We start from the raw sequence: 25572 nt of genomic DNA, 5'->3' as shown, positions 1-25572 counted from the left end.
GGTAACTTAGTGGGAATGAAATTGAACCAACAGGAAACAGAGCTGCCTGTCTGTTTGCAATAAATACAGTAAGATCTCACTTCAAGAACAAATCCAGGAGCACAGGCTATGAGTCATACCTACAGATGAAGCTGCCTCCCTCCCCGACTGCAGTGGCAATGCCTTCCCTGAGACCAGGAGAGGGATGCAGAGAAAGCATAGAGTTCTGCACTGCATGTATTGTACGGTGTCAGCCTGTCTGCCCTGCCTTCTCCAGGTCAGAAAACATCAGAGCAGGTAAAGTGCTTCTGGAGGCCTTAGAAAGTTATTTAACTGCTCTATGCCTCAATTCCTCATTTATAAAGTGGTGGTAATAATAGTACCCTATGTTATAAGGATTACATGAGTTAATAGGGACAGTAGCTGAAACATAGTAAGTGCTTATATTAGTGTGCACTGCTGCTGCTGCTGTTGTTGTTCTCAGTCTCTGTTCCTAGTGATTTTGGGCCTCTAGAGACAGATGAGACCTGACACAGCATCACCAACAATCCAAGTTTCCATGATTGCAATCACAATCGGATTCAGTGTTTATTGAGAACTTACTATGAATATTTTTTTAAATCTTTACAACCATTCAGTGTGGCTGGTATTATTATTATCCCCATGTAATTGACAAAAACATAAAAACAAAAAACTGAGGCTTAAGAAGAGTTAGAAAGTTATCCAAGGACAGGAATAACCAAAGGTGACTCCAGACATCACATTCAATTTGGCTTAGATGTGTTTCATTCCAGAGCCTTAATATCACAAGGTGGCATGACCCATATTTCCCAGAACTCTGGAATTATCTGAAACTAAGGCAAATATTCTCTCCACAAGTTCACATTTCAGAAGTTTAGTAGAAATTTTCTCAATATTTACAGATCTATGGTTGCAAATAATAGAAACTGATATTGTCTAGTGTAAGAAAAAAGGGATTATACTGAAGGAGGTCAGGGGCTCTCAGAATCAACTGGAAGGCTGGGACCCAGGCCTGGACACTACTAGGGCATAGACAGCTCCTAGAAGCAAGAAGTATAGGAAGGTCCTGCTGCATGAGTGGCCACATCCAGATGCCAACTGGAGTGGGCAACACCAGACATTGGCAGTCTTTTCCTATTTGCTCAAGATTCAAATTCCAGGAAAGGAACATCTGGATGGCCTGGTTTGGGTCACATGTCCCTGTGTTTACAGAAGGACAGGACCCCATCAGACTAATATCCCCAGGGAAGAGGTAATTGCCCAAAAAGATATTGGGGTGCTGTTAGGAATTGGAAATGGATGTCAGGTGGCCAAAAGAACACTCTCCACTATCATGATGTTCCCTAAAGTTTTCACATGGTGGCACTCAAAGAAAAGAATAAGGGACTTCCCTGGTGGTGCAGTGGTTAAGAATCTGCCTGCCAATGCAGGGGACACAGGTTCAAGCCTTGGTCCAGAAAGATCCCACGTGCCGCAGAGCGCATGCCGGTGCACCACAACTACTGAGCCTGTGCTCTAGAGCCCGCAAGCCACAACTATTGAGCCCGCGTGCCTAGAGCCTGTGCTCCATGACAAGAGAAGCCACCGCAGTAAGAAGTCCGTGCACTGCCATAAAGAGTAACCCCCACTTGCCTCAACTAGTGAAAGCCTGTGCGCAGCAACGAAGACCCAATGCAGCCAATAAATAAATAAATTTATTTAAAAAAAAAAGAAAGAAAGAAAAGAAGTCCTCTGGTGAGGGCTGAGGCAAGTTATCTTGGGTGCAACATAGTTAATAAGAATCATCATTTGCTAGACTTCGAAGGAAACTTAGAATTATCTAATCCACAACCCCTTTTTTTTTTCACAAACAAGGAAACTAAAGATAGTGAATTAGCCCAAATCTCACCACAGATTAGTGGCAGAACCAGGACTCTCCCACCTGAGAGTGGGCACAACCATATATAACAAATCCAGGGACATTATTAACCTGTCAACTCCATGTATTCCCTGTTCACATACTAAGTCAGCGTCATGGAGATAATAAATTAAGTACTGCTCAGCCAAACTTCTGTATAGGGACGAAAACTCATTTCCCCAACTGCCTTCTGAATAATCTCCTGAGAATATTGATGACACTACCAGAAAAATGGCTTAGATGAGAGCAGATTTCCACTGAGAAGGCAGAAAATAATAAATTGTTCTTCCTCCTTTTCAAATGCAAGAGAACTTGTATTTTGCTAAATTAAAATGGAGTACTCTTCAAAACTTTCAAGATCGAAAAAGAAGAAAAGACTGAGATAACTATCACAGATGGGAGCAGGCTAAGGGCCTGTGATAACTGAATGCAATGTGGGATCCTGGATTAGATCTTGGAATAGAAAAAGGGCATTAGTGAAAAACCTGGTGAATTCTGAAGTCTATAGTTTTGTATATAGTATTAGGCCAAAAGATGTTAATATTAAAGGAAGTTGGGTGAAGGGTATTTAAGAATTCTCTACAACTTTTCTGATAATCCAAAACAAAAAGTTAACTCAAGGGAGGGGGAGTCCTCAGTTCAAATGATGTATCACCCCTTGGTACCAAGCTCAGCATGAGTATAGGGGACCCTTGCATGAAGCACAGTTAAGAGCAAATTTAGCTCAATGTCACTCAGGCCCTCAGTGTTCAGAGATACTGGAGTTGACAAGCAACACTAGCAGAAAGCCAGGAGAGGTCAACTGGCCGTCTCTTCCCTGCCATAGCAATTTCTCTCATCCTTGTGAAAAATAGAAAGCAAATAAACATCGAGCTGGGCCATTTTGTGTGCTAAGCTCCCAGATTTTATAAATTACACACACACAGAGTGCTTTTTAATAAAGGAAAATCTTAAAAATTTTAAAGTAGCTTTAAAAAGGGAGCCAAGGGTTCAGGCAAACAAATGGTGGGGAGGGGAGAAAGATGAGCACCAGGTCTCCTCAGGTCACAGGGGACCAGAAACCAATGTGACTGAACAAACAAACTCATTGGAAATCCAGCACGCCCTTGCCAAGCCTCCAGGTCACCATTCCAATGCTCTCTGCCAGGTTGACTCCTGGTAAATAGCAGGACAGCACAGGCTGGCACCCAGCATGGTGAGCAGATTGAGTCTCACACAGGGGCCCATCTGGCTGTACATGTGGACTTGGGAGATCATAAAGCCCCACACTCTCGCCAACACCTCCAGCTACATTCTGCAGCCACCTCTTGGCTGAGCTCACTGAAAACACTTTCAGCTAAAAAGCAAAGGCAGCAAATGCTCCATGGAACAGTCTTCATGTCCAGGATACATTTCAGAGTCTGTAGGCTTTGACTCTGTTTTTCTTCAATTTGTATGCATCCATTTGTTCATCCAGCAATTTTGCTCTACGGTTCTCAGAATTTCTGTAGATTTGATCCTCTTGACCTTGATAACTAGCCTGCCAAGTTATTCCCATCTTAGGGTTGAAGAAGCTGAGGGTCAATGATGTTAGTGGTTTACTTGTAACTGACAAGTGGCAGAGTTGGAACAAACACAAGTTAAACTTCAAGGCCAACTCTATGTCTCCTACAGCACACTACCAGTGTGAATTCCCTACCAGGTGGAAGGTTCTGGGGGAATATAGGGAATTGTTTTTTTTAATAGTCCCTGTCCTCAAGTCAATGAGCAAAGAGACGAAAAGGTTCTCCTACAATTCAACTGAATAAACACTTATTAATAATTAAGTCTAAGTAAATTAAACTGCAATGCAAGGGTTAATGGATTCTTGAAATATAAGAGGCATTTCAAAGGGACATGGTCATTACTTCATTTTTGTAATTGTTAGAAAATGTAAGTTTAAATATGTATATTAAATGTTTAAATGTAAACACTAGTAGAATATAAATTCATATTAGAACTTCCAATTCATTGGATAGAAAAAAATGAAAAAGAAAATTTCATTAATTTAACAAATATATTGGGTTGGCCAAAAAGGTCATTCAGGTTTTTCAGTAAGATGTTATGGAAAAACCCAAATGAATTTTTTGGCCAACCCAATAAGTAAAGTGGAAATGAGGAAACAAATAGAAAGTGTAATAGAAAGTATCAATATAAAATTATTAAATGGCAGGAATAAGACCAAACATCTTGAATCCCAAATAAATGTCAAAAGGTTGAATTCTGCTATAGAAAGACAAAGATCCTTAGAATGCGTTTGAAAAACAAAAGTCCAATTATATGTTGTCTTAAAGAAATTAAGCTAAAACAAAATGACACAGTGAAGTTGGAAAATATTAGATGAGCAAATGGATATCAGATAAAAGCAAACAAAAAGAAACAGAGGTAGTACACTTAAAACTAACACAGTATTGTAAATCAACTATACTTCAATAAAAAAAAGAAGCAGAGGTAGAAATATTTAAGATTAAAGATAGAATGTTAGGTCAAATTTTTAAATAGTTCAAAGAAGAATATTCTAAGTGACAAAAGGACACTCTTTGAACAAGTTATAAAAGGCATGAAAAATTATATACTAAACAATAGCTAAGAGCAAAGCTCTTAAAAATGCAAAGATAATTCAATGATAAAAGAAAAGCATAATGAGAGAGTCTAAAACACCTCTCCAATTTTTTTTAATTAAACAGACAAAAAAGGAATAAGTACATAAATTATTTTGACAACATAATTATCAATCTTGATTTAATAGATATATAGAAAGAAACCATGTACACTAAAAGAAAGAATATATTCTTTATGCCCATAGAGCTTGAAAAAACTATGAGCATGTACTTGGCAATAACTGTATGCTTTTTCTTAAAAAGTTAGTATTTTACAGGTCATGTTCATTGACTACACTGTCATAAATTCAGAAGAAAATAATTAAGAGATAGGCAAGCAAAAAAGTAATAGCCACTGAGGTAATCTGTAAATGATCCTTTATTACTTAGGACTTTTTAGCAATTATTAGAAATAAAATGACAGAATTATTTAGAACTAAAAAATGTAGAACCCTTCTTTTCAAACCCTTTGGGATATGACTAAACTTACACTCAGGAAAATTCAGTCTTAAATTACTTTTTATTTAATTATAAGAAAGATTTTTAAATGAATTACACACAAATAATCAATAAGCACATTAAAAATACATTAGTCTTCAGTGAAATTAAAACCATGATGAAATACCACTACATACATGATAAAATTGATAAAGTGAAAAAGATAGTAACCAGGACTCTCTGGTAGGAATGTAAAACAGCATAACCAGTCTGCAAAACTGATTGGCAGTTTTTTTTAAAGTTAAACATATATCTACCCTGTAATCCAGAAGTTCCACCACTAGGCATTTATCTGAGATTTAATTAATTAATTCCTAAAAAGAGTTTAGAAAGGTGCCTGGCACACAGTTACTATTATTTCAAAAGAAAGGAGCCAGTGGCTGAGAGGCCAAATTATTTGATAAAGTCAAACCTTCTTGTCCTATGAGAATGTCTTGTATTTTAACGATGTACAATTGTATAGCAGATCAAGTAGTGTGATCACCCTTCTCACCAAGGGATTTCTCTTCTATCTTTTTCTGTGAACAGTAGCAGAAAACAGCTGAACAGCGATAATACCCACTAGGTCCCTTGAGTCAAAAAGTAAGGTGTGAACTGTAAACACCCTGCTGCCCATTTCCTCTAATCTCCTTTCTTGGGAAACAGAGACCATCTGAGAGCAGAAGATCAATACTAAGGGACACTGGCAAGTCTCCCTGCTCATCTCCGCTCAAAATAACATCTCACCTGTGCTCCTGTTTGCAGATACCCATCCACTGAGAGCAGCACTATGTGGATGAATAACCATGCATGGGGACAACCCTGGTCTGCCTCCCAGCCCTGCAGACACGGGCACCCAAGGGTCCCTTTCCTGATGTGTAGAGCCGAGGTGTTCATATGCAGCTCTCAGGGTGTGCAGAAGTTCAGCTGTGAAACTTCACCAATGCAGCACCAGGAACAGCAGTTTTGGATACTTTTTTTTTTTTAATTGAAGTACAGTTGATTTACAATGTTGTGTTAGTTTCTGGTGTACAGCAAAGGGATTCAGTTATATATATATTCTTTTTCAGACTATTTTCCATTATAATATTATAAGATACTGAATATAGTTCCTTGTGCTTTACAATAGGTTCTTGCTGTTTATCTATTTTATATATAATATTTATATATGTTAATCCCAAACTCCTAATTTATCCCTCCCCCGTTTTCCCCTTTGTTAAGCATAAGTTTGTTTTCTAAGTCTATTTCCATTTTGTAAATAAGTTCATTTGTATCTTTTTTTTAGATTCCACATATAAGTTATATCATATGATATTTGTCTTTCTCTGTCTTACTTCAATTAGTATGATAATATCTAAGTCCATCCATGTTGCTGCAAATGGCATTATTTCATTCTTTTTATGGCTGAGTAATATTCCATTATATATATATATATATATATATATATATATCACATCCTTTTTAACCATTCATCTGTTGATGGACATTTAGGTTGCTTCCATGTCTTGCCTATTGTAAATAGTACTGCTATGAACATTGGGGTACATGTACCTTTTCAAATTATAGTTTTCTCTTGATATATGCCCAGGAGTGGGATTGCAGAATGACATGGTAACTCTTTTTAGTTTTTTTAAGGAACCTCCATACTGTTCTCCATAGTGGTTGTACCAATTTACATTCACACCAACAGTGTAGGAGGGTTCCTTTTTCTCCACACCCTCCCCAGCATTTATTATTTCTAGACTTTTTTTTTTTTTTTTTTTTTTTTGACGGTTTGCGGGCCTCTCACTGCTGTGGCCTCTCCCGTTACAGAGCACAGGCTCCGGACGCGCAGGCTCGGCGGCCATGGCTCACGGGCCCAGTCGCTCCTCGGCATGTGGGATCTTCCCGGACCGGGACACGAACCCGTGTCCCCTGCATCGGCAGGCGGACTCTCAACCACTGCGCCACCAGGGAAGCCCTATTTGTAGACCTTTTAATGATGGTCATTCTGATCAGAGTGAGGTGATACGTCACTGTAGTTTTGATTTGCATTTCTCTAATAATTAGCAATGTTGAGCATTTTTTCATGTGCCTGTCAGCCTGTCAGCCATCTGTATGTTGACCCACTTGAGGCTTGAGATTACTGTAGCCTTGGGCTACAGCTTGATAACAACCTCATGAGACACCCAAAGTCGGAGGCACCCAGCTAAGCTCAGCCTAAATTCCTGACCAACAGAAGCCAGGAGATAATAAATGTTTATTGTTTTAAGCCACTAAGTTTTGATATAATTTGTTGCTGCAGGGATAGGTAGCTAATACAATGAATGAAAAATTCTTTGAGTTAGATAAAAAGCAGTATTATCGTTATCCCCTGTTTATGAATGAGGAAGCCAGTGCCCTGCCTAAGGTCAAAGAGCCTGGCAGACCTTCTCAAGACAGTGTAAGAGGAAGCCAAAGATAAGCTTGGCCTTAAACAAGTTTTGCCTTGGGCTACCCTGCTAGGCCTGTCCAGCTGAGGCCAACGATACCAAGAACATTCCTGAAATACCCCAGAGTGTTACTTTAATGGTCTCCTTGGAGTCTTTGCTGCCAAATAGAGTTTTAAAAGAACTGGTATTTTAACAAGGTTCACCTTGGTAAACTTACCACATGCAATAATGAGGTCCGTGAGGAATAAAGACACAGACCTACTGGAGAACAGACTTGAGGATATGGGGAGGGGGAAGGGTGAGCTGTGACAGGGCGAGGGAGAGTCATGGACATATATACACTAGGAAACGTAAGGTAGATAGCTAGTGGGAAGCAACCGCATGGCACAGGGATATCGCCTCGGTGTTTTGTGACTGCCTGGAGGGGTGGGATAGGGAGGGTGGGAGGGAGGGAGACGCAAGAGGGAAGAGATATGGGAACATATGTATATGTATAACTGATTCACTTTATTATAAAGCAGAAACTAACACACCATTGTAAAGCAAGTATACCCCAATAAATATGTTTAAAAATAATAATAATAATGAGGTCTGTGGATGTGGTCTAAGAGAAACATCGGCCTCAAAACAAACAGTGTGGGCTTCCCTGGTGGCGCAGTGGTTGAGAGTCCGCCTGCCGATGCAGGGGACGCGGGTTCGTGCCCCGGTCCAGGAAGATCCCACATGCCGCGGAGCAGCTAGGCCCGTGAGCCATGGCCGCTGAGCCTGCGCGTCCGGAGCCTGTGCTCCGCAACGGGAGAGGCCACAACAGTGAGAGGCCCACGTACCGCAAAAAAAAAAAAAAAAAAAAAAAAAAACAACAGTGTGCTTTTCAGGGTGATGTTTAAAAAAACTCTAATGTGTGGGATCTTATCAGAAAGTATAACAGTGATGAAATAAAATTTATATTTTAAGGCAAGACAAGAAAAAATTACACATAAAATCCTCTCTCTGTGTTTGTTTGGTCCTGCTCCTTTCCTAATGTGCAGTGTGCATCTGCATTACATCTTAACCTCAGCTCCTCAAAGATGGGAGTACCTGCTCAACCTTAAAGATCTATTTTCTTTCTTCTAACACTAGCAACATAACCTTTTAAAAGAATAGTGTTCTTTCCAAGCTCTGTAGGTTCTCATAGTGACTTGCTGCTTGCTTTGTATGTGGTCACCTGGACTATGGTGAATTATGTAAAATATCAGTATGTCTTTTTTGGTTTTTTTTACATCTTTATTGGAGTATAATTGCTTTACAATGGTGTGTTATTTTCTGCTTTATAACAAAGTGAATCAGTTTTACATATATATATGTTCCCATATCTCTTCACTCTTGCGTCTCCCTCCCTCCCACCCTCCCTATCCCACCCTTCTAGGTGGTCACAAAGCACCTAACTGATCTCCCTGTGCTATGCGGCTGCTTCCCACTACCTATCTATTTTACATTTGGTAGTGTATATATGTCCACGCCACTCGCTCGCTTTGTCACAGCTTACCCTTCCCCCTCCCCATATTGTCAAGTCAGTTCTCTAGTAGGTCTGTGTCTTTATTCCTGTCTTACCCCTAGGTTCTTCATGACATTCTTTTTTCTTAAATTCCATATATATGTGTTAGTACACGGTATTTGTCTTTCTCTTTCTGACTTACTTCACTCTGTATGACAGACTCTAGGTCCATCCACCTCATTACAAATAGCTCAACTTCATTTCTTTTTATGGCTGAGCAATATTCCATTGTATATATGTGCCACATCTTCTTTATCCATTCACCCGATGATGGACACTTAGGTTGTTTCCATTTCCTGGCTATTGTAAATAGAGCTGCAATGAACATTCTGGTACATGACTCTTTTTGAATTATGGTTTTCTCAGGGTATATGCCCAGTAGTGGGATTGCTGGGTCATATGGCAATTCTATTTGAAGTTTTTTAAGTAACCTCCATACTGTTCTCCATAGTGGCTGTGCCAATTCACATTCCCACCAGCAGTGCAACAGTGTTCTCTTACCTCCAGACCCTCTCCAGCATTTATTGTTTCTAGATTTTTTGATGATGGCCATTCTGACTGGTGTGAGATGATATCTCATTGTAGTTTTGATTTGCATTTCTCTAATGATTAATGATGTTGAGCATTCTTTCATGTGCTTGTTGGCAGTCTGCATATCTTCTTTGGAGAAATGTCTATTTAGGTTTTCTGCCCATTTTTGGATTGGATTGTTTGTTTTATTGCTATTGAGCATCATGTGTTGCTTGTAAATTTTGTAGATTAATCCTTTGTCAGTTGCTTCATTTGCAAATATTTTCTCCCATTCTGAGGGTTGTCTTTTGGTCTTGTTTATGGTTTCCTTTGCTGTGCAAAAGCTTTGAAGTTTCATTAGGTCCCATTTGTTTATTTTTGTTTTTATTTCCTTTTCTCTAGGAGGTGGGTCAGAAAGGATCTTGCTGTGATTTATGTCATAGAGTGTTCTGCCTATGTTTTCCTCTAAAAGTTTGATAGTTTCCGGCCTTACATTTAGGTCTTTAATCCATTTTGAGCTTATTTTTGTGTGTGGTGTTAGGGAGTGATCTAATCTCATACATTTACATGTACCGGTCCAGTTTTCCCAGCACCACTTATTGAAGAGGCTGTCCTTTCTCCACTGTACATTCCTGCCACCTTTATCAAAGATAAGGTGACCATATGTGCGTGGGTTTATCTCTTGGGTTTCTATCCTGTTCCATTGATCTATATTTCTGTTTTTGTGCCAGTACCATACTGCCTTGATTACTGTAGCTTTGTAGTATAGTCTGAAGAAAGGGAGCCTGATTCCTCCAGCTCCGTTTTTCATTCTCAAGATTGCCTTGGCTATTCGGGGTCTTTTGTGTTTCCATACAAATTGTGAAATTTTTTGTTCTACTTCTGTGAAAAATGCCAGTGGTAGTTTGACAGGGATTGCATTGAATCTGTAGATTGCTTTGGGTAGTAGAGTCATTTTCACAATGTTGATTCTTCCAATCCAAGAACATGGTATCTGCATCTATTTGTATCATCTTTAATTTCTTTCCTCAGTGTCATAATCTTCTGCACACAGGTCTTTTGTCTCCTTAGGTAAGTTTATTCCTAGATATTTTATTCTTTTTCTTGCAATGGTTAACGGGAGTGTTTTCTTGATTTCACTTTCTGATTTTTCATCATTATTGTATAGGAATGCAAGAGATTTCTGTGCATTAACTTTGTATCCTGCAACTTTACCAAATTCATTGATTAGCTCTAGTAGTTTTCTGGTAGCATCTTTAGGATTCTCTATGTATAGTATCATGTCATCTGCAAACAGTGACAGCTTTACTTCTTTTCTGATTTGGATTCCTTTCATTTCCTTTTCTTCTCTGATTGCTGTGACTAAAGCTTCCAAAACTATGTTGAATAAGAGTGGTGAGAGTGGGCAACCTTGTCTTGTTCCTGATCTTAATGGAAATGCTTTCAGTTGTTCACCACTGAGGATGATGTTGGCTGTGGGTTTGTCATATATGGCCTTTATTATGTTGAGGAAAGTTCCCTCTATGCCTACTTTCTGCAGGCTTTTTATCATAAATGGGTGTTGAATTTTGAAGAAAGCTTTCTCTGCATCTATTGAGATGATCATATGGTTTTTCTTCTTCAATTTGTTAATATTGTTTATCACATTGATAGATTAGGGTATATTGTAGAATCCTTGCATTCCTGGAATAAACCCCACTTGATCATGGTGTATGATCCTTTTAATGTGTTGTTGGATTCTGTTTGCTAGTATTTTGTTGAAGATTTTTGCATCTATGTTCATCAGTGATATTGGCCTGTCATTTTCCTTCTTTGTGACATCCTTCTCTGGTTTTGGTATCAAGGTGATGGTGACCTCATAGAATGAATTTGAGAGTGTTCCTCCCTCTGCTACATTTTGGAAGATTTTGAGAAGGATAGGTGTTAGGTCTTCTCTAAATGTTTGATAGAATTCTCCTGTGAAGCCATCTGTTCCTGGGCTTTTGTTTGTTGGAAGATTTTTAATCACAGTTTCAATTTCAGTGCTTGTGATTCATCTGTTCATATTTTCTATTTCTTCCTGATTCAGTCTTGGCAGCTTGTGCATTTCTAAGAATTTGTCCATTTCTTCCAGGTTGTCCATTTTATAGGCTTAGAGTTGCTTGTAGTAATCTCTCATAATCTTTTGTATTTCTGCAGTGTCAGTTGTTACTTCTCCTTTTTCATTTCTAATTCTATTGATTTGCGTCTTCTCCCTTTTTTTCTTGATGAGTCTGGCTAATGGTTTATCTATTTTGTTTATCTTCTCAAAGAACCACCTTTTAGTTTTATTGATCTTTGCTAACGTTACCTTCATTTCTTTTTCATTTATTTCTGATCTGATTTTTATGATTTCTTTCCTTCTGCTAACTTAGGGTTTGTTTTGTTCTTCTTTCTCTAATTGCTTTAGATTCAAGGTTAGGTTCTTTATTCGAGATGTTTCCTGTTTCTTAAGGTGGGCTTGTATCGCTATAAACTTCCCTCTTAGAACAGCTTTTGCTGTGTCCCATAGGTTTTGGGTCATCGTGTCTCCATTGTCATTTGTTTCTAGGTATTTTTTTATTTCCTCTTTGATTTCTTCAGTGATCACTTCGTTATTAAGTAGTGTATTGTTTAGCCTCCATGTGTTTGTATTTTTTACAGATCTTTTCCTGTAATTGATATCTAGTCTCATGGTGTTGTGGTCGGAAAAGATACTTGATACAATTTCAATTTTCTTAAATTTACCAAGGCTTGATTTTTGACCCAAGATATGATCTATCCTGGAGAATGTTCCATGAGCACTTGAGAAAAATGTGTATTCTGTTGTTTTTGGATGGAGTGTCCTATAAATATCAATTAAGTCCATCTTGTTTAATGTACCATTTAAAGCTTGTGTTTCCTTATTTATTTTCAATTTGGATGATCTGTCCATTGGTGAAAGTGGGGTGCTAAAGTCCCCTACTATGAATGTGTTACTGTCGATTTCCCCTTTTATGGCTGTTAGTATTTGCCTTATGTATTGAGGTGCTCCTATGTTGGGTGCGTTAATATTTACAATCGTTATATCTTATTCTTGGATCAAGCCCTTGATCATTATGTAGGGTTCTTCTTTGTCTCTTGTAATAGTCTTTATTTTAAAGTCTATTTTGTCTGATATGAGAATTGCTACTCCAGCTTTCATTTGGTTTCCATTTGCATGGAACATCTTTTTCCATCCCCTTACTTTCAGTCTGTATGTGTCTCTAGGTCTGAAGTGGGTCTCTTGTAGAGAGCATATATATGGGTCTTATTTTTGTATCCATTTACCCAGTCTGTGTCTTTTGGTGTGAGCATTTAATCCATTTACATTTAAGGTAATTATCGATATGTATGTTCTTATTCCCATTTTCTTAATTGTTTGGGGTTTGTTATTGTAGGTCTTTTCCTTCTCTCGTGTTTCTTGGCTAGAGAAGTTCCTTTAGCATTTGTTGTAAAGCTGGTTTGGTGGGGCTGAACTCTCTCAGCTTTTCCTTGTCTGTAAAGGTTTTAATTTCTCCATCAAATCTGAATGAGATCCTTGCTGGGCAGAGTAATCTTGGTTGCAGGTTTTTCTCCTTCATCACTTTAACTATGTCCTGCCACCCCCTTCTGGCTTGCAGAGTTTCTGCTGAACGTTCAGCTGTTAACCTTATGGGGATTCCCTTGTGTGTTATTTGTTGTTTTTCCCTTGCTGCTTTTAATATGTTTTCTTTGTATTTAATTTTTGATAGTTTGATTAATATGTGTCTTGGTGTGTTTCTCCTTGCATTTTTCTGTATGGGACTCTCTGTGCTTCCTGAACTTGATTAACTATTTCCTTTCCCATATTAGGGAAGTTTTCAACTATAATCTCTTCAAATATTTTCTCAGTCCCTTTCTTTTTCTCTTCTTCTTCTGGAACCCCTATAATTCGAATGTTGGTGTATTTAATGTTGTTCCAGAGGTCTCTGAGACTCTCCTCAGTTCTTTTCATTCTTTTTTCTGTATTGTGCGCTGCAGTAGTTATTTCCACTATTTTATCTTCCAGGTCACTTATCTGTTCTTCTACCTGAGTTATTCTGCTATTGATCCCATCTAGAGTATTTTTAATTTCATTTATTGTGTTTTCATCATTGCTTGTTTCATCTTTAGTTCTTCTAGGTCCTTGTTAAATGTTTCTTGCATTTTGTCTATTCTATTTCCAAGATTTTGGATCATCTTTAGTATCATTATTCTGAATTCTTTTTCAGGTAGACTGACTATTTCCTCTTCATTTGTTAGGTTTGGTGGGTTTTTATCTTACTCTTTCATCTGCTGTGTGTTTTTCTGTCTTCTCATTTTGCTTATCTTACTGTGCTTGGGGTCTCCTTTTTGCAGGCTGCAGGTTCATAGTTCCTGTTGTGTTTGGTGTCTGTCCTCAGTGGCTAAATTTGTTTCAGTGGGTTGTGAAGGCTTCCTTGTGAAGGGGACTAGTGCCTGTGTTCTGGTGGATGAGGCTGGATCTTGTCTTTCTGTTGGGCAGGTCCACGTCTGTTGGTGTGTTTGGGTATGTCTGTGGACTTATTATGATTTTAGGCAGCCTCTCTGCTAATTGGTGGGTGTTCCTGTCTTGCTAGTTGTTTGACATATGGTGTCCAGCACTGTAGCTTGCTGGTCGTTGAGTGAAGCTGGGTGTTCATGTTGAGATGGAGATGTCTGGGAGATTTTCCCCATTTGATATTATATGGAGCTGGGAGGTCTCTTGTGGAGCAGTGTCCTGAAGTTGTCTCTCCCACCTCAGAGGCACAGCACTGACTCCTGGCTGTAGCACCAAGAGTCTTTCATCCCCATGGCACATAAGTGCTTAATAAATGTTAGCTATTATCTTCCATCTACTGTTCATTCACCATACCACAGACAAAATGTAGAAGGTCACTCCATTGTTAAAACTGTCTACTGGCTTCCGGTCTCACTCTGCACACACACCTTGGCCAGGTCTGAAGAGTCACTCTAGCTGCCCCCTTCACCCCAGTATGTCATTTTGATGTACATCCTCAAAAATATATATGATTCTGCCTCCAACTTCTAACAGGGGTAACAGTTCTCAGAGCTTTCTGAGAATCTGCTTCCCAGGTTATAATCCTCAATTTGGCTCAAATAAAATTCCCTTTTTTCTTCTTAACTTGAAAGTTAATTGAATTTTCATTGAAAATAGCAAAGACTTATAGAACTTTAGATGTATTCTAGGCAGTGTTCTAAGCACTTCATTACATTCGTTTAATTTTCTGAAGCAATAAGGCTATTATCCCCATTTTATAGATGAGGAAACTGAGGCACCAAAGAGTTGAGCAATTTGCCCAAGGTCATACAGCTAGCAAGTGATAGAACCAAGATTTAAAACCAAATATTTTAGCTCCAGAGTTAATGCTTTGACATATTTTTCTCTAGGCCTTCACATTTTTTAATATCTATGATGTAATAACTTGTTGGCAAGTTTCCATCCCATAGTCTCCCTAAGTTTTAAAATAGTGAAAAGTAATAACAGCACATGAAGTATATCTTGCCATGCCCCATGGAAAACCCTTTAGGGGCTCCCTGCTGCCCTGGATGTGACTCATGAGCCCTCCAGGCTCTGACTCCTGTTTCATTCCCATCCTGAGCCCATGACTTCCCCCTCCATTCACACAGGCCCATTTCCTCTTTGCTGTAATCAGTCAGCCAGCTATGCTGTGTCCCTGCTTTGCACAGGCTGTGCCTGGAAAACTGTCCTCACTCATCCCTCTTCCTGCTAAACACTCCTCATCGTTCATCTCTTCTGGGAAGTGGTGCTGCCACTTTCACACCAATAAGGAGCCTTAGCCCTGCCCCCAGCACACCGTGAATCCCCCTGGCCTAGCACTGTCCTACCCTCTTCTTTCCCTCTCCTACTGGACCACGGCTTCTGCAAGAGCAGAAACAGCTTATTTGTCTTTATAGTCCCAGCAATTAGCACAGCACCTGGCACCTACCAGTTTGTTGAATGAATACAAAGCCCTCCAAAGAACCTAGTGACATTTTAAATTATTCACTCCAACTGTCTCCATTAGACAGACCTGGAATCACACGAAATCACCCTGGAAGAGACCCAGGAGAGATCCTGGTCTAGTCCAATGCTAGACTAGACCAGGTGAAATAGACAGGTGAAAAAACGAACTGACTTTTTTTTGTTGTTGTTGTTGCTGTTTTGTTTTTTTGCGGTACGCGGGCCTCTCACTGTTGTGGCCTCTCCCGTTGCGGAGCACAGGCTCCGGACGCGCAGGCTCAGCGGCCATGGCTCACGGGCCTAGACGCTCTGCGGCATGTGGGATCTTCCCGGGCCGGGGCACGAGCCCGTGTCCCCTGCATCGTCAGGCGAACTCTCAACCACTGCACCACCAGGGAAGCCCTGTCTTGTTGTTTTTGAGAATCGGCTTGTCTCAACTAGTCAAGGGCAGCTACAGGAGCACAGTGGGGTCAAGTTTCCGGGAGTCTGATTCCACCCCACCCCCACCCCACCCCAACCCTCAAAGGTGTCTGTATTGCTTCCTATTGCTGCTATGACAAATTATCAAAAACTTAGTGGGTTAAAAACAACACAAATTTATTATCTTACAGTTCTAGAGATGAGAAGTCCTAAATGAATCTCACTGGCCTAAAATTAAGGTGTTGGTAGGGCTGGATTTCTGTTGAAGGAGGCTCTAGGGGAAAATTGGTTCCCTTGTCTTTTCCAGCTTCTACAGGTCACTGCATTCCTTGACTTGTGACCCCTTCCTTCTTCGGAAGCAGCATTGTAGCATCTTCATATCTCCTTCTCTCTGATCTCTGCTCTTGTCCTCTCTTCTCCTGCCTCCCTCTTTCCCTTATAAGTACCCAGATGACAATTCAATATAATCTCCTCACCTCAAGATCGTTAACTTAATCACAATTGCAAGATTAGGATGTGGACATCTTTGAGGAACCATTATCTCTCTAGACAGCAACCTAATGTTTCTGATATAGAAACAGATTCATGTTGTGTACCTGAAACTAATACAATGTTATATGTCAATTATACTTCAATTAAAAATTTAAAAATAAATAAAGCAGATTCGTGATCTGACAGCATCTTCTATACACAGGAAAAAAGCAAACATAAAAACACCTTCACCAATGTTCAAGCATATCTTGTTCTCTTTTTTCACTTCTAAATGTCTAGTTTTAAAGAACTGGTAGGAGAAGTCGTTCCCAATATATTTATTTAAAATACAGTATTATGAACAACTATGGCATACTCCTCTGTATTGTTTATGTTTTAGGCATACACTTCTATTTTGATTCCATACAGAGTCAGGAATATCTAATTTGTAAAGAGAAAGAGTGGAAAGAAATACAATGTAGTGAGTATTGCCATGTGCCTGGTACTCTAGGCCTTATTTAATTTAAACCTTACAATAGCCTTCTGAACTTGGCTCTATTATCTCTCATTTGAAACTGACTCTCAAAGAGATGAGGTAACTTATCTAACTCATAGAGTCAGTAAGTGGCAGAACAGGTTTGAAATACATATTTATTTGGCTCTAGAATTCATGCTTTTTCCACTAGCCCTTGTTGCTTCCCCCAAATTTCAACTTTCTTTTAACTGACTGGTTAACTGACAGATGCAGAGAAAAAGAGAAAATGGGGGAGGAGAAAGAAAAACAGAGATTGAGAGAGACCATCCAGATGGATAAATTTGGTTGAAAATTTCCATGAGCAAGCAACTATGGGAACCCCTTCTGAAGGCAGTGTGAACGCTGCCACCAATATCTGCAGGGAGTTCCAGGCAACTGTTGGTTGCTAGGCAACTCCTCACCAACCACAGTCCATACCAATCTAATTAGCAGATTTCACCTGAAGTCCAACTGTTGCTAGGTAACCCTCAGACTGGGACATTTTCCCCTCCCCTCTAACTCAATACTGATCCCAAAGGAAAAGGAGTGGGTGTTTGTAAAAAAAAAATTCACTGAAGATAGATGATAGATAGATAAATAGATAGGTAGATAGAAGATAGATAAAATTCCCCCTGTGGCTTCACTATATCCACCAAGAGTAAGCAAATCCAGGATATATAATTCAGTGGCACTGGTATTGATTCTTCAGAGGGGCAAGAGACTTATGGGACCAGAGACCAGGCAGTCCTATCTTTGGAAACCACTTCAGACAAGAACTCTTGTTGAAGATTCTGAAAGGACTGATTCTTTGGAGCAATCTGAGAGGGAGGAAAGAAGACTAATATTTATGGAAAACCTACTATTACCTGACAACAGATTAGATGTTTTCATAAAGATGTCATCTAATCTTCACAAAATTCCTGTCAATGGGTAGCTGTTACCATCTACATTTTACTAATAAGAAATTGCCCTTCAGAAATAGTAAGTAATTTGATCATGATCACTTGCCCAAAGGAACTAGAAGTTAAAGCCGGGACAGCCTGACTAAATTTCATGCATGAACTTTCCACTACTCCCTGCATGGGGCTATCTCCACAGGATGACAAGTACTGTCATTCATTCAATATAACCTCAGTATTCAAACAAACTACCAGTAACAAAAATACAAGCTGGCAAAACAGAATTCCCGTCCCCTGTCCACTGCCAGGGATTTACCACTACCTTAAGGCAGTGATTCTCAAACTTTTGGTCCCAGGACCAAATTTTTACACTCTTAAAAATTAATGAGGACTCCAAAGAGCTTCTGTTTATGTAGGTTATATCTATTAAAACCTAGCATATTAGAAACTAAAACAGAGACAAATTTTTAATATTTATATATTAATTAATCTCAAAAATAACAATAAACCCATTAATTAATCTCAAAAATAACAATAAACCCATTTCATGATTAACATAATTTATTTTTATGTAAAATAACTACTTTCAAAAAAATAGAAGAGTGACATTCTTTTACATTTTTGTAGACCTCTTTGATGTCTGGCTCCATAGAAGTGTTGGATTCTCATACCTGCTTCTGCATTCAGTCTGTGGCATTATCACATGGCAGACAGTCGCTGGAAGATTTCACTTTCCTTCTTGACTGTACAATTTCAGAGAATGAGAGTGAAACAAGCAAATTTATTTTTGTTTGCTTGTTTGCCCTATATTATTATGAAAATATTTTTGACCTTGAGGACCCTCTGAAAGGGGGTTCCCAGGGATTCCCCAGACCACACTTTGAGAAACACTGCCTTAAGGCATAATAATTTGAACGCCCAGAATACATTCAGAGTTTGACTGTGTTCCTTGCATTTTCCCAGCCAATTGTTTAAGAATATCCCACATCTTTCTTGCCTGTAGCATTTTATGGTCCCTTAGAACCCCAGACTACCCCTTCTGGTATGAGATCTGTACAATAATATCTGCAAAAAACAATATAGAGATCCTGGCTCCAGACTGACTGAAATGTTTGGAAACATTAGAATGTAGCTTCTATCTTCCCAGTAGCTTTCCCCCCACCTTTTCTGGTAATTGGTACAGAAAGAACCATGAGACCTCCTGGCCTCTGTGATTGGCAGAAGGGATGGCTATTGGACCCAACCAAGCTAATCAGAACCCGTCCCTGAGTTTTTTTATCCTGGCTTGTGATTTCTTTTTCTCCTAAGGTATTAGCATGTTGTACTGAATCAACTTTATGTGCTGGTGCTTTAGAGTCATCCACTGCCATCCCACACTCACAGTTTCACATGCTAAGGATTATACCAGATAATTTCTATTGGCTCTTTTAACACTGACGTTCTATTCCAGTTTTCTTGCTGAACACCTTATTCCCCTGTGAAATTCCACCTTAGCTGTCCTGCCGATCAGAATCCATGGTGCCTGAATTACTCCCCATAGCTTGAAACATTAATGTTCTTCTCTCTGCTCCCTCGAACCCTCCCACACACTTGCACAAATTCCTTTTTAGGGAGCTCAACTCTTCTCTTTCACAATAGGGGTGAAGTGGCCCAGGGTGTTCTATCACCATGCAACAAATGGCCACCCATTCCAACACCCACGTTTATTGACTTCACAGTCTGCTGTGGTGGGGTGTGCCTTGTGTCTTTGCATGAGCCATTCCCTCTGCATGGAATTCAGTTTGACTCACTTTAGCAAGCATTTACTGAGTATCTACTCTGTGCCAGACACTTCACTGAGAATACAGAAGCATAAAGGACGGTCCCTACCCTTGAAAAGTTCACATCTAGTAGGAAAGATGAGACATAACCAATAACTACAATAACAGCTAGATGGTAAGATTTATGTTTCACATAGGACTCTGGTAGTACAAATCAGACAACAGCCAACCAAAACTGGCTTACGCAAAAAGGAGGATTACTGGCTCTCTGTCAAACCTAATAGGACACTAAGAGCAGCTCTGTGCTGGTTTTCTCCATTTACCTCCCCAACTTCAGATCCATTCTGTGCCCTTCTCTACCCTGCACTGACCTGAGCTTGATTGCTGGCTTTGATTGTGTCCAGCCAGTGTAAGAAACAGCATAAGATTTGAAAGCTTGAGGTGGGTAAGGTCAGAGTATTTACTTACCCCCAGCCCATCCCCACTTCCTCTCTGCCTTGATAGTCTGGCAGTGACTGCGTTCCTCTTCTAACTCTTGTCAGGCTCTGGTAACACTGTTCCCTCCTCTCCCCTCTTCAGAATTAAGGGTTCCAAGGCCCACTGTTGCAAGTCCCTGGGTACTTCACTATGTTTTCTATGTTCTCTTAATCCTCCCCGATGCCTCTGTAAATAGTTATGATGTTAACCTCACTTCACTTAGCCCTTTTGAGTATTCCATCTCCCCTCATGGTGGGGCAAGGTGGCTACTGGTGTCTAGAGTCTCCCATCCTTACACCATCAAGATCCAAGGCAGCAAAAAGAGACCACCTCTCCTCCTGTAGTGCCCACTAAGTCCTGGTCATGTGCCCACCCCTGAACCAATCACCATGGCTAGAGGAATTCAGTGTTCTCATCATCCAGGTGTGGTCACATGATCCACCTCCAAAGCCAGCAGTGGAGCTATCTTCACCCAAAGCTGTGGCCTGACAGTAAGGGAGGAGGAGTCGCCCAAAGGAAATTTTGGGTGCTGTTACCAAAAGAAAAAATGGGCCTGGGTAGCCCCAAAACAAGGAATTTCCACTTCAACATGTCAAAAGAGAAACAGATAAAAGGCTGGTGGAGTTAGAGATGAGAGAGGTCACCAGTGGCAAGGATTGTCCCTCTGTTGACTACCTGTGCCAGGAAGTTCTATCCTTTTTACTTCAGGGTAATTCTCAACTCAATCCTCTTCACTTCCCTCCCTCACTGGGAAGGAGCCAAACTTAGCATTTCCCTCTATGGTTCTCTAGACTGTAGACTTGTTCCAGTGCAGTCACAGGAACTACCTGCTGTCATTTTGTTTCAAGATAATAAGCTACCCCAAAACTTGAAGTTGAGGTATGTGCTAAATCCTATAAGAGTCAATCACTTCCTAAATTATCATAATACGCATGGACACATTTGAACTTCTAAGTAATAACTTGTAACAGAGACTCCCCTTTATTCAGTTTAATGCAGCAAATACATTGCATGATGACCTAGAAGTAATTTGGAAATTGAAAAGCATCATACAAATACCAGGCATAATTAAGCCCATGTTTGAGGCATTGTCCTGGGCTCTGTCCACCTGCTCAGCCATTTAGGAGCAATCCTATCCCCCATGTCATGCAGCAAATACCATCAAAGCATAGCTTTCATGTCTACTGTCTATTCATAAACTCAAAACTGCCTGCTCCACCCACACCACATCCCAACCCTCTCAAATCTCAAGGCCTCTTGACCTCGTTGCTCTTTCTCTCCTCCTTCTTCAGACTTGAAACCTTCCTGGATATGACCTTTCCTCTACTCCTGCACCAAGAAGGCTCCCCACCTGCTACACTGTCTCATGATACAGGGCCTCCTTCTGATCCAAGATGGTCAAACATTCTTTTCAAGATGCTGCTAATTCTGGTGTCTTCCTAATCCTTAAGAAAGAAAGTAGATGACTCTGAAGAATCCTGAGCTATGATCTCTGAGGAGAATATACTTTCAAGGGTGCTCATGAAGTTTAGTGGTGGTAGAGGGTGATGAAATACTGCAAGCACCTAGAAAGAGTTCCTTGATTGTGAGACTTTGGCATACCTGTCCGTCAGTGTGCTCAGAGAGTCTAAAATGATGACTAAGAATCTTGTAACCAGCTAAATCTGATCCCCTCTGACCAACTTGTTGCCCTTCTGCACTTTATTCTCCCTCAGTTTGGATCTCTATATTTATAGCCATATAGCATAAATATTAAAAACAAAAGTTACAGGATCATATGACCTGTTTTTCAAATTTAGGCAATATCCCTTAACAGATATGTGACCTCAGCAATTAACTTAACCTCTTTGAACCTCAACAGTAAAATTGGGATAAGAATTCTGCCCTGCCTACCTCACAGATGTCTGAGAATTCATTAAGACAGTGATCAGAACCCAGTAGGTGCTCAAAACAATGTGAGCTACTATTTTATTATTATCATTACTATTAATAAAACTCAAGGGGACATAAATTCTATTTACCTCCTCTTTCCCATCACCACACCATTCAAATTGCCCTTTGAATACAGCCAGCTACTCCACCCAAGCCCAAGTTCCTCCCTGGCCACCAGGAAACTATTTTCCTCATATATCCCTTTTTAAAAGGACAACTACTCAGAGCTCATCTCTCCATAGAAACTCAGAGAATAAATAGAAGCAGGAGATTTTCTGCCGTTTCCATTCTGACTGCCTCAATTAAATTAAAGCCCACACAACTCTTCCATTAGCATGCGGGTGGAGAAGCCAGAGATGTCTCAGTGACCCTGGCTCCGTGGTTGGCTTAGACCTTCCAATTATTTTCAGCCAAAATCTCATCTCCTTGACTGGTATTGTTACAAGTAACCCGCACTGATGTCTGTGTGAAGAGATGTGGTCAGGACAAATCTGCTGTAACTTTAACATCTTTTTCAAGTGCCAAAATTATCATTATGTTTTTCCAAATCATGAAATTCTTTATCAAGTACTTTTCTTTTTTCTCCCAGTGGGCTCACTCTCCAATAAATGCCTTTCCTCTGTTAGCAGACACTGAGACTTATAAAAAGGTAAGTGATAAAGAAATGGAAACAGGACTGCTCAGTTCAGATGAGAATGTACCATATAATAGAGTGTGTATATTCAGAGCCCCATGGCTGTGAGGGCATATCACAAGTCAATGTGCCATATATAGGATTCTCAAATCTTTCATCTATGAAGGCTTTTTTCAAGAACAGGAATGCAGACAGCAAGCTTCCTTGTTCCCATTAGATATAGCCAGATGACAACTCAAAGATGTGGCATGGCCAGCTGCCAGGAAAATACTTTTAGCTGAAGTGACATGGAGATCCTGGGAAACAAGAAGGGAAACTCTAGTTTTGGTATCAGAAGGAGATATGAGGAGGAAAGGATGAGGATGTTCATGGTCCCAACCTAGTGCAAGGGAAGCAGTTATACATTTGGATCAACCTTGAGTATGCAATAGAAAAGTGGTATCACCATACCAAGAGACAGCAATTTAAAAGAATGAATCAGCTGCCTGATTTCAAACTATACCACAAAGCCTACAGTAATCAAAACAGTATGGCACTGGCACAAAAACAGACACATAGATCAATGGAATAAAATAATCTAGAAATGGACCCACACTTATATGACCAATTAATAAATGACAAAGGAAGCAAGAATACACAATGGAGAAAAGATAGCCTCTTCAAATAAATGATGTTCAGAAAACTGGACAGTTATATGCAAAAGAAGCAAACTGAACTACTCTCTCACATCATACACAAAAATAAATTCAAAATGGATTAAAGACTTACCTGAAGCCATAAAACTCCTAGAAGAAAACATAGGCAGTATGCTCAATATAGTTTTGGATCTGTCTCCTCAGGCAAGGGAAACAAAAGCAAAAATAAACAAATGGGACTACATCAAACTAAAAAGCTTTTGCATAGCAAAGGAAATTATCAACAAAACGAAAAGGCCACCTATTGAATGGAAGAAGATATTTGTAAATGATATATCTGACAAAGGATTAAATATCCAAAATAGTTTTTAAAACTCATATAACTCAACAATAAAAAAAAACAAACAACCAGATTAAATAATGGGCAGAGGACCTGAATAGACATTTTTCCAAAGAAGACATACAGATAGATGGCCAACAGACATATGAAAAGATGCTCAGTATCCTTAATCATCAGGGAAATTCAATTCAAAACCACAATGAGATATCACCTCACACCTGTCATGACTATTCTTAAAATGACTATTCTTAGAATGACTATTCTTAAAAAGACAAGAAATAACAAATGTTGGCAAGGATGTGGAGAAAATGGAACCCTGTGCACTGCTGGTGGTAATGTAAATTGGTGCAGCTACTATGTAAAACAATGTAGAGATCCCTCAAAAACCTAAAAATAGAACAACCATGTGGTCTAGATTCCACTTCTAGGTATTTTTCCAAAGAAAACAAAAACACTGATTAGAAAAGATATATGTACCAATATATATGGGTACAATATGAACCATATATGCAATGTTTAATTGCACCATTATTCACAATAGCTAAGATATGAAAGCAACCTAAGTGCCCATCAATAGATGAACAGATAAAGAAGAAGTTATATATATATATATATATATATATATATATATATATATGATGGAATATTACTCAGCCATAAAAAAAGAATGAAATCTTGCTGTTTGTGACAACATGAATCGACCTAGAGGGTCTGTAAGTGTAATAGTCAAACAGAGAAAGACAAATGACAAATGCTGTATGATTTCACTTTTATGTGGAATCTAAAAACAAAACAAATGAACAAATATAACAAAACAGAAACAGAGTCATAAATACAGAGAACAAACAAGTGGTTTGCCAGAGGGGAAAGGGATGAGGGATGAGTGAAATAGGTGAGAGAGATTAAGAGGTACAAACTTTCAGTTACAAAATAAATTAGTCACAGGGGTAAAATGTACAACATGGGGATTATGGTCAATAACAAAGTAATATGTTTGGTGACAGATGGTAATGAGATTTATCCTTGTGATCGTTTTTGTAATGTATACAAAAAGTGAATCACTAGATTGCATAACAGGATCTAACATAGTACTGTAGGTCAATTATACTTCAAAAAACAAACAAATTAACATAGATGAATGCATAAAGTTGGGTATAGATATACAATGGAATATTATTCAGCCATAAAAAAGAAAATCTTGCCATTTGTGACAACATGGATAGACCTTGGGGGCATTATGCTAAGTGAAATAAGTCAGAGAAACACAAATACTTCACAATACAAAGACAAATGGTCTTATATGTGGATCTAAAAAAACCAAACTCATAGGAAGAGAACAGATTGGTGGTTGCCAGAGGTGGGGGTTGGTGGGTGGGTGGGTGAAATGGGTGAAGATGGTCAAAATGTACAAAATTCCAGTTATAAGATAAATAAGTCCTGAGGATGTAATGTACAACATGATGGCTATAGTTAACAACACTGAATTGTACATTTGAAAATTGATGAGAGAGTGAATCAAAAGTTCTCATCACAAGAAAAAATTGTAACTCTGTGAGGTAATGTATGTTAACTAGACTTACTGTGGTAATATTTTGCAATATACACATACATCAAATCATTATGTTGTATACCTTAAGCTAATAAAGTGTTATATGTCAATTACATCTCAAGAAAAACTGGAAATTTTTAAAAAGAAAATTCCTTAAATTAACCCTAAAAAGAAACACACATGCACCCTCAAAATAAAATTATGTACTTCCGTAGAAATATATACACCTACATGTACAAGCATAGAAGATGATCTGGAAGGTTAAACACAAAACTCTTCACAGAAGATACCTCCCGAGAGGAGACTGGGTTGTGTGAAGGAAGAGAACGCAAACCCCATCACTTGGGAACTTCTGCATTAGAGCTAATTCTGATTTTCTCCACCCTGAACTTGGGAAGTCTCTGGACTTTTCTGTGAACATTGAACATCTTCCCTTTTATAAGTGAAGATGATGTCCTCTGCTCCCTAATGCAGATGTTTGTGCCCATGCGTCCTA

At 39.2% G+C, this 25572-nt stretch overlaps 1 long non-coding RNA gene across 1 annotated transcript; it reads left to right on the top strand.

Moving 5' to 3' along the window:
- Positions 1-3256: 3256 nt before the first annotated feature.
- Positions 3257-23233, top strand: LOC113609647 (uncharacterized). Its single transcript, XR_003428749.1, has 4 exons — positions 3257-3268; positions 4293-4300; positions 5875-5881; positions 23134-23233. It is a non-coding gene; the product is annotated as an uncharacterized LOC113609647 (long non-coding RNA).
- Positions 23234-25572: the final 2339 nt, after the last annotated feature.

The sequence above is a fragment of the Aethalodelphis obliquidens genome, unplaced genomic scaffold (genome assembly GCF_003676395.1).
Source record: "Aethalodelphis obliquidens isolate GAN/ISIS:26980383/991018 unplaced genomic scaffold, ASM367639v1 scaffold58, whole genome shotgun sequence".
NCBI classification, from domain to species: domain Eukaryota; kingdom Metazoa; phylum Chordata; class Mammalia; order Artiodactyla; family Delphinidae; genus Aethalodelphis; species Aethalodelphis obliquidens.
This window is presented reverse-complemented; position numbering and strand designations above follow the sequence as displayed.